We start from the raw sequence: 11088 nt of genomic DNA on the forward strand, positions 1-11088 counted from the left end.
ATTTTCTGGTTCTGTTGAAAAATTTGCTAAAAAATTATAATAGAGTATCCTGTATGTTGAAAACCTATATGGTCTTATGCGTCCAAGAAGAACAGTTTATTTCAAATTGATGTAATGCTTGCATTGATTGATTAAATAGAGCCACTTGAAACAGCTATAATGCACTAATACCTGGACATCCTCGTTACTTATTTGCTTTTTATTCACCTAACTTCGAGCTATACGAACAATTCTGGACTGACTTGGTACCTCAACTTAAGTGCCTAATTCAACTAAATCTTAATATTTCTATGCATAAGTATATGTATATATAATTGCTGTCAAAATGCAAAAGCATGAACAACTACCATAAAGTATACCATTGGACATGAATGATTCCAGCAATCTACTTCCTTGAATTAGTACTGTTTTATCAACCTCAGAAGGACGAAATGCAAAGTTGTATTCTATTAAATGTACAGACAACTTTGCCAATTAGTTGCCTTGATAAATATTATCTCCCTCTGTCTTTTACCATATACATACATACATATATATATATATATATATATATATATATATATATATAATAGATTAGTATTATATATATATATATCTGTGTATCAGTATATATGATAGATAAATACTATATCCATATCTATCTATATGTATATATAAAAAAAAAGTTGAGATATTTTTATTTTTTAGTTTTTTTAAAAAGAAAATATTTGATGAGTCAGGCTTGAAATTGTTGGCAGAAAATTGGCACCTGTCATAGAGTGACAAGCTGATCTGATCTAATGTATAACGACATATTTAATTCTTATTGCTTGGATACTCACATGGAGAAGAACCATGTATGAATGCTTGTATATACATATACAAACACACATGCACGCGTGTACATATATATGAGAGATAAAGAGAGAGAGACACACAAAGATGGAGAGTAGAATTAAATACACTTTTACATATGCATGCATAAAGCTGCACATAAAATGGAACATAAGAGAGATTCTATTGATACCTTAATGACTATGTCACTGACCTAGACATAACTTGCATTTTAATTGGATTTTATGTAAGGAAGAACTGCTGCCCTACTCTTTCTTCTCTGCTGCCTGCAGATATGCATACACATATATCAATGTCGTCTCTCTATCCAGGGATACCAGAGTACAGGGATAAGAAATGAGCTAGGGAGTTGCTACTGGAGGCAGTAGCTGTCACCTTGACATTGTGATGACTTACAGAGTCCACTGTGGATTTTCAACCTACATTCAGTTTTGTTCTGTTCCCTGTTCCTCAGTCTGTCAACACACTTTCTTGTTCTCATACATAGATATTTCATGACAGAATCTACATATAATACCTCTTCTCAATAATTAAGAATTTTAAAACTGATGCTGAGCAACCTCTTTAGATTCGCTCACATGACTACACAAAGCACATGTACCAAGCCAACAGAGTATTTATGTAGTCTTTTGACTGGTTAGAAATAGCAGGTAAACTCCTTTCAAATTCAATCCAACCATCTTAAAAAAAAATGGCCATATCTAGAATGCTTTTGATCAGAGTTGACCAGGTGCTAAACAATATCAACCATATAGATATATATTTCTGCAAACATACTAAATTTGTATTGCGAGCAAATTTCAGAAACAAGATGTTGTTTTCTTCTTTTTACTTAGCTTTTAAAAATTAAATTCTCTGCTGAAAGTAGCAGTTTTGCCAACAATTATTTAGTTAATGCTTGCATGAAAAAAAAATCTAATGACAAAATCTGTTAGGATTTGTAAGTGTTATTTATCACTGATAACTTAAAAAAATATCTATGATAAACCAGTAAGCCATTTGTTTAATTACATGGGGAAATAAATTCATCAGACACTCTGACAAGTTTGTAAACATATAGTGTATAGAGAGGAATGGTGAGAAAGAAAGAGAGATCACTGTTGAACCTCCAAATCTTCCTTTCTTCATGTGTGCCTATTAAAATTATGTTCTCTATTTCAAGAGATGTCCACTTGCTTGACAGCATAAACTCATATGTGCAAACATCATCTAAATTTTGCATCTAACATCTAATATACTTTCCCTGTTCTTCAAAAAGTTATTAACTTTAAATAATTCACAATAAGTTCCATTTGATCACATGTCACACATGCATATCATGAAGGAAACAAGAGCTTTTCTCTGAGTCCATTCCAATGTAGTTGTTCCAATTCCACCAGCTGCTCCAATTCCATTTCACTCTACCTTATATATTTCGGGAGAATACAACTCTTAGACATAAGAGACCATCAACTGACCCCCAACCCCACCAAAAATACAAAAACAAAACAAAACAAAGCAAGGGCATGTTCCCCTATCCTAACCACCAAATGAAATTCTATATTGCATTTACTTTTTTAATTATACCAAATTATTGTTATATGTCTGTACTAAACAATTAATGTTTCAGAATCGTAGTACATCTGCCTATCTGTCTCTCATTTCAGTCCATTTGCTACTCACACCTAACAAAAGATTGGAAAAAATGAACAACAACCCCATGATCTGTCATGATTCTTGCCAGGATTTAGATGACAGAGCCTTAGAAGAAGATTTAAGCTAAACAGTTTATATCATATTACCACTACTAAGATATTGGAAAAAAAATTACAATTGATGTTGAGAGAAAGTGAGGGAAGAGAGAGAGAGAGAGAGAGTGTGTGTGTGTGTGTGCGTGTTCATGCCCATGCAAACATCTGCATACATGCAGAAATGTGAATGCATTAGTATTGTTAGCGTTTGTGTAGCTACATGCAAGAAGTTGCTAAATGCTAGGAACTGATTCCATAAGTGAAGTAATTCACTTCTTGCTGTTTTCTTAATCAGACTTCCAAGAAGACAACAAAAATACAGAAATATATCCAGTGCATTCTTCAAGATGCTCAACAGCAACACAGCTAACATTTAAACAAACAAAAATAAGTTCAAATAAACAAAAACACTACATTATCGTATGGTAAACTCCTTCTATTTTTCTTCTCAAAATGAATCATAATGAAAAACCTTGAGGAAAGCATTTAAAAAACATTTCAAATTAATCTCTTGACTATCATTGCTAAAATAACACCTCAAAACATGGCAAGTTACAACCTTCTTTTAAATGTCACTAAAAATTGAATTTTTACTTTAGAGTTTATTAAAACATTTTGATTTTTAATATTTTTTTCTTTTACTTTATTATTTAATTATTTTTTAAATTCATTTATTATGTTTTTAAATTGCCATTTTAAAAGGTTATATCATTGTTATTACTATTGGCACAGTATAGCCTCTTCCAGTTTAACATTTTAAATTTTGTATTTTACTTTTGTTAAGGGATGGGGGTAAAATCAGATGATCTTTAAAGAAAGTCTTCACTTAAACAGCATTAAGTCCTTTCCTACTAATTCCTTAAAAAACCTTTGCTACTAAAATATTTAATTCATAGTTGAATAAATTTCTAACAAAAACAAAGAAAGCAAAGAAGAACTGTCTGAGTGAACTTACCATCAAACAAGTGATCTTTTAGTAACAAAGGAAGAAAGTTCAATCCCTCAGAGAGATATTTAACTGAATCTGTATGTAAAGCTATAAATATTCTGCAGTTAAAATCTTGTAACGGCTGCTGCACATACTAGAGCCATTACTCAAAACTTGACACCTGTCCATAATCTTATAAAATCTATGGTTTATCTTAATAAATACAGATAAGCTTTTAAGACAAATTATGCTTCCTTTTAAGAAAAGAAATTTTTTTTTCATAGAAGAATTTTAAGATGACTATTGTACAAAAAGAAAAAAAACCCCCAGAAAATAGTAAGATTATAATCATTAGTTACATTTATTACTCAGCTGGGGAAAGAATAGTTGACTAATTGTAAGAATTTTAGACTTTGTAGTACAAAGATCAGTGTTCAAACCCTGCCTGAAATATTTTAAATGTTTTTCTTTCCATTTACCAGCAGAAATGTGTGCGTATGTGTGTGTGAGAGAGAGAGGGGGGGTGAGAGAGAAGGAGGGAGAGGGAGGGAGGGAGAGAGAGAGAGAGAGAGAGAGAGAGAGAGAGAGAGAGAGAGAGAGAGAGAGAGAGAGAGAGAGAGAGGTGGTAGTGTGAGTATGCTGCAATAAAATAACAGCCAGACTATGAAGAGGCAACTGAGAGAAACTATGCTCCATTATCAGTAGAACAGGAACACTCTGGTAACTCACTTTTGATACTTTATTTATACAATACTGAAATGAACATTCCACTAACTATTTCTACCATTTGCTTTGGATTTGGATGCTACATACCAAAACAATGGAAATGATATTCTCTTTGTAACTACTACCCATTACATTATATGTTCCATATATGTAACATATCAAAAGTTTCTACCACTGACCTCTGTCATTTTGCATTCTAAGTTTCAATGTCTTTCAATAAATTTTACTTCTATGCATAATTCATTTATAATTAAAATTTATTTTTGCACTATATCTGATAAAATAAATGCATTGGAAAAGTGATTAAAAGTAGATATGGTTTAGTAGTGGAGGTTCAAAGTAGAGTCATAAGAGAGAAGCAGTTGACTATAGGGAAGTTAAATGTAACACTTTTTCATATGTTGTTCATTTTAAAAGGTAACCTTGGATGTGTTACAAATACTTATCATGTCATTGACTAGACTCCATGATGTTATTATACATTGCTGGTCACAATGTGTTTTTGCATTGTTTTAGACTTCAAATGACACCACCCCTTCTGGCTAGGTGAGCAGGCCAACATTCCCCCCACCCAATCGAAAGAGGGACTGGTGCAACATGAAATGAAGTGTTTTGCTCAAGAATATAACACACAGCCCTGTCTGGGAATCAAACCTATGATCTAGCAATCGTGAGTCCAACGAACTAACCACTAGGCCATGCGCCTTCACACAAATACTTATATTGATAATAAATGGAAGTAAAACTCAAAAGTTATTGCTGTTCTTTAGCTCTGATTGAAATAGAACATCGGTTTATAGCTCAGTGTACTGACTGGTTGCAATCTTCAAACCTAGCAATAGAAATACACCGTGTTTCCATCTGATTTAAGATTATATACACTCTTCTTTGTTATTTCTGTTCCACAGTGTACTGCACTCTGAGGTCTTTGGACAATCTCAGTAGCATATCAGTTTTCCTATGAGAAATGGTTTCTAACACCCTAGCTCAGCCCTTCACAATTTCTGAAAACAAGACATAGTTAGTTGTCTTCATTACAGTTCTCATAGTACAATGAAGCTGATACTCTGTGTGTATGTGTGAGTGAGAAAGAGAGAGAGAAAAGAATTAACACCAGTATTTAGTTGATTCTTTATCGATTCCATAAACATGAAGGGCAAAGTTAACCGAAGCAAGATTCATTCTGGGTGATAGACAAAGTTGACCTAATGGCATTTAAACACAGTGAACTGGAACTGTTAGGCATTCTGTCACAAGTTTTAACAATTCACTGACATACAACACTTCCAAAATGCAGGAGTTTATTGTCTGAAGTATGGCAGTTTTGTCTTTTCTCTCTCAAATTCAGTTCATGTTTTCCTTCTCTATCTGTATTGTATATGCATTTATTTAATTTATTATAATTATTCACTCTTTTCTTCTCTTCATAAATAGTACTTAATGTGTACTATTTAGAAATCAAAACAAAAGCAGTCATTTATTGAATATGAACAACATAATTTAATAAATCATTAAATATACAACCTAATCAAGATACATTGTAAATTTAAAAAAAAAAAAAAAAAAGAAATTTATAGAATACACATATTCTTACTGAGCCGATTCCTCTTTTTAGTAAACATTTTTAGTTTCTTGCATTTAATTGTTATTCCTAATGCAAAATAGTTTTGTGCTATCTATCTATCTATCTATCTATCCATATTAATGAATTTTCTAAGGAAAGGAAAAAGAAAAAACAAAAGGGGAGGTGGAAAAGGATGAGAATAGAAAAGAAAGAACCCCTCTCCCTTAGGCTTATAAATGTAGAAGTGTTATAGGTAATCATTTGTATTTTGTTTTTGTGTGTATGAGAAATATTTTTATGCTGTGCTGGTTAGTTGTATTTGATGTCCTCTGTTGATGTTAGTAAGAAAGTAAGTAACATTTTGTATAAAGAATTAAATCCTTTAATATCTTTCTCCTTTTTTTTGACAGTGGAAGAAGTTTGGCTGCAATAGCTTCCTGGTTGAGTGACCCTGTACAAGCTCCTAAATCAAAAAGCTAGATTTTTACCAACTATTTTGGTATTTTTTACAGCACATTTTCATTTTATCTTAAAAAAATAAAATAAATATCAAATAACTGTCGTAATAAAACGATATTTAAAAAAAAAACACCGGACATTTTGCCTTAGGAATAAAATTTAGTAAAGGAACTACATCTAGAAATGTATATTGAAATGAGAAAAAGACCAAGTATTGACTTCTGCACTTTTTCTTTACTCATTTACTATGTACGAAAATCTGATGATAAAGGTATATGTTTAATGACGCATTTAATCGTTACATTCAGTGAACATAAATGTATGCACCTTTTATATTTATCATTAAAATAAAAAAATACAATAAAGTTTTGAGACATAAATTGTAATTCTCTTGAGAAAAATATATCTTTGTATCTTATTTACAGCTGAATTTGTATGTGAATGTTATTTAAAATACGATATAACATGTATATGCTTATTAGCATGTTCGTGTGTACGCATAATTGGAAACATGCAAATGTATTGAAAAATAAATGTATAAAATATGTGTAGAAATATAATTAGAGAATGAAAAACAAGGGAAATAAGTCATATAGCTGTATTGCTTATACAGGTTAGTCTCCCTTGTTCAATAATAATTTACTGATCCGCCACGTCAAAATTACAAACATATTTCCTGAAGATACAAAAATTTCCTCATAAAATATGACCTAATGTATTAGGTCATCTATGTATATATATATATATATATATATGTGTGTGTGTGTATGTGTGTGTGTGTCTCCGTGGAAAACTGATTAATACATATACCATTAGTCATAACCTGCTTCTGAAATATGGGACTTGACTGCATGATAGTTCATATCAATCATTATTATATTTTCACTTCTCTCAAAAATTATTTGCAACTAAAAGAATGAAAAGTATTGAATAGAATTGATGTATACTGAAGCAACATCTTTCACATGCTAGTTAAATGCTGCTTCACTTTACACACACAATCAACAGACTTCTGCACTATTTCTGTCAGCCAAATTCTCTCAAAAGACATTGGTTAGCTATAGTAGAAGAGTTCTCCATGGAATCACATAGTGGGACTGAACTTGAAACAACATGGCTGCAAGCATATGTTTTAGCCACGTGGTCATGACTGCCCCAAAATGTATCGTAGTGCTAGTTCCTCTCTGTTTACAAGTATTTCAGACATGAGAGCAAAAGCTAAAATTGAGAGGCCTCAAAGTAAACTTATAAAAAAACTAAAAGTTTAATAAATACGGAAGCTAGAACTCAGCTATCATCTGAGAAATGACTGTGCTTAACATACAGAAAATGAACAAGTAGAAGTTGTAAATGATTAGCGCACATTAAATATAGGTGAATGATAGGCAGGTTGACATGGAAACTAGACATCTGAAGTTGTAGATGTCCAAGAGTAGTAAGCATAAAAATACACAGGGACTTAATTTTTTACCCAGATAACTGAATTAGTATTGGAGGTGGGTGTTGTGATAGAATAACAACCAGAATAAAAACAATGAGAAACAGTCAGGTAGCTATTACCTCTGCTAGTATTAAGGGGTCCCTATCTTTCTCTCAAAGTAAAGGGCAGAGTGATGATGCTTGTGCAGGAAATGCAATGCAGCATGATAGTGCAATGTGAGCTTCGAATGTGGAAGATTTGTGATGGCAACAAAGAACTGTAAGTGGAAAGAAAAGTTAGATATAAGAGGATTTAAGTGTAGTGTTTTTGACAGAAGCTTGCACTGTCTATGAGTATTACAGTTCTATATTTAAGAGATGAGGAATTATGTACATTATTTATATCATTTACATTTGATGGATATTTGTCCTCATCTTATTTGTTGTTAACAGAACGTTTCGGCTGATGTACCCTCCAACCTTCATCAGGTGTCTTGGGGAAATTTCGAATCTGGGTTCTCATTCCTAAGGTATTTTTCGATGTTGTTGTTAGTATTATTATTATTATTATTATTATTATTATCATCATTATTATTATTATTCAGGTCACTGCCTGGAATCGAACTCAGAATCTTGGGGTTAGTAGCCCACGAGCATAGCCCGTATAATGAGGAATAGAAATTATTCTAACCATAAACTGTACTCCTTACCATCACTCTACCTGTATACATCACTTTCTTTCTCTCACTCATACAATACTTTATTGACATCTATCACACTCATCATCTTCTATCTTTGCTACTATCCATCAGCCACTCCCTATAACCAACACCTATTTTTACTGATGTTCCATATTGTTTTTCTAGTTAACTCTTTAGCATTTGGATTACTCTGCCCAAATGCTTATTTATTCATATTGTTTTGAATTAATCATACATTGTCTTGTAGCTGTGAAATTTCAATGATGTGATTGTTTATTTTAAGAATGATATTGTTGTGAGAGGCTGAATCTGACCAGTTTGAACATAAAACAGGTAGGATGTTTGGGTTTGTTATGACTGGTTCAAATGCTAAATGGTTAAACTCTTATCTCTAACCCTCATATTACTGCTGTCCTAGACTACATTTCATTTTAGGTTTTTAGATGCCCTTCTTAACAATAGCCACTTTACAGAATATACTGGGTACATTTTTTTTGTGGTATCAGCACAGGGGAGGATTTCATTCATCTTTACATGAGTAAAGGATTCTTTTCAACCGAACACTTATGAATGATGGATAACAAGAGAAGATAAATAGTGAGAGTAAAGTGAATGATAGATATTGATATCAAATGATCAGTTGGGGGAGTTTACATAGAATTTATGAGGTGCACCCGTATCTGATAATAAGTATATCATCAGACATGCATATTCTTCAAGATTGGTGAGAGAGATAGGGTGATAAAATGAGAAAAGGTGGGGTGGGGAATCATCGAGAGGGTCAACTAAGTTCAATGGTATCCCTAGGAAGCAGTGTGCAGTGGACAGAAGAGATCCATTGGCATCATTATTTACACTGGAGACATAGTGCAGTGAAACTGAGAAGAGGCGATAGTGACAGAGAAGAGCAATAGAGGCAAAAATGATAAAGATATGGGTGACAGAGACATGGATAACATGGTGTGGATGATAATCAAATAAAAGGGATTCATGAAAGAGGGGTAATAGAAAAGTGACATAGTAGAGGGGTATGTGATAGAAAGGTTAGTGATAGAAGTGTTACAGAGATGAAAGGCTACTAAAAGGCTAATGAATGTAGACTTATCAGTATGCATAAATTCATACATACATTTATATATATATATATATATATATATATATATATATATATATATATATATATATATATACACACACACACACACAGACATTTATATATACATACACACACTCACACATATATATATATATAATATATATATATACACAGATTTTTATATATATATATATATATATATACACAGATTTTTATATACAAATATAAATACACACACACACACACACATTACAGTATATGATGCATGAAGAGTTGCCCTTTGTCAGAACAACCTGTGGTCATTTTTTATGGAAATTATATCATTTATTGCATATGAGCCAAATATGACGTGGATTTATTCCCCTGAAATTTTTGAATCAGTTACTTTAATTTGCATTTTATTATATTCAATTCTGTATGTATGTATGTATCATCATCTCTTAACAAACCCCTTCATGGGTTGATCAATTTAACAGGAAATGACAAGTGAGAAGATTCCAGCAAGCTCTACTGTCTGCTTTAACATGGTTTCTATGGCCCTGGATACCTGTTCTAACACCAACCATTTTACAGAATGATCTGAGTGTTTTTTATGTGGCACCAACGGCAGTGAGGCCACCAAGTGACTTTCAAGACAAGATCTCAAAACAAAAGCTACTCATATCAAGAAAACGAGTAACACTCAGCTGCAACCCTCAAAATTCCTCCATATATCAGGTCTCACTGTCACAGTGAAAATCCTTCATGGGGAAAATGCATCCTTAACATGGCTAAAACCATTCTTCTGAGCCAGAAGATAATTCAGCCTCCAGCAATGACTCATTAAACAGCTCAAATGAGGTCCACAATAACTTATTACTTGCATATTTTTTATGAGCATGATAATTCAAGTCTTTGTACAAGCGGTGAGCTAGTAGAGACATTAGCATGCCGGGCAAAATGCTTAGCGGTATTTCGCCTGTCACTACGTCTGGGTTAAAATTCCGCCAAGGTTGACTTTGCTTTTCATCCTTTCAGGGTCGATAAATCAAGTCCTAAATTATGTACTGGGGTTGATCTAATTGACTGGCCCCATCCCCTAAACTTTCGGGCCTTGTGCCTAGAGTAGAAAAAAAAAAAGAAAGAATATTCTGACATATGTTATAAATAAGGTATAATCATTAACTATACTCTCAGCATTCATGATTGATCTAGGAACTTCATATAGTGATATCAATCAAAAGAATGAAGCTGTCTAGTGACTGTTATACTCAAGTTAGATGCAATGACAACTCAAAATTTTTCTTTATTTAGGGAAATACATGCCTTTTATCTTTCTTCTACTTGTTTCTGTCATTAGACTGCAACCAAGCTGGGGCACAGGCTTGAAGAATTTTAGTTGAATGAATCAAACCCCAGTATTTATTTTTATATTTTTTAAAGCCTGGTCCTTATTCTATCAGTCATATTGCTGAACTACTAAATCATGGGAACAAAAAAGCACCCATTACACTCTTGGAGTGGTTGGCGTTAGGAAGGGCATCCAATTGTAGAAACCATGCCAGTTCAGACTAGGGTCTGGTGTAGCCCCTCAGCTTACCAGCCCTGGTCAAACTGTCCAACCCATGCCAGCATGGACAACAGACGCTAAG

General features: G+C 32.9%; 1 protein-coding gene and 1 long non-coding RNA gene across 17 annotated transcripts in view; one reads left to right on the forward strand and one right to left on the reverse strand.

Annotated features, from left to right (window-relative positions):
- LOC106881143 (zinc finger protein rotund) overlaps positions 1 to 11088 on the reverse strand; it is a 431625-nt gene that overhangs the window by 32570 nt on the left and 387967 nt on the right. The gene's annotated exons all lie outside the window — the stretch shown is intronic.
- The window catches only part of LOC128247303 (uncharacterized), a 10295-nt gene continuing 3316 nt past the window's right edge, over positions 4110 to 11088 (forward strand). Inside the window, exons 1-2 of the long non-coding RNA XR_008263676.1 lie at positions 4110 to 4212; positions 6193 to 6512. This is a non-coding gene — a long non-coding RNA (uncharacterized LOC128247303). The remainder of the gene's footprint in view (positions 4213 to 6192; positions 6513 to 11088) is intronic.

This window comes from Octopus bimaculoides, chromosome 3 (assembly GCF_001194135.2).
Source record: "Octopus bimaculoides isolate UCB-OBI-ISO-001 chromosome 3, ASM119413v2, whole genome shotgun sequence".
In the NCBI taxonomy this organism is placed as follows: domain Eukaryota; kingdom Metazoa; phylum Mollusca; class Cephalopoda; order Octopoda; family Octopodidae; genus Octopus; species Octopus bimaculoides.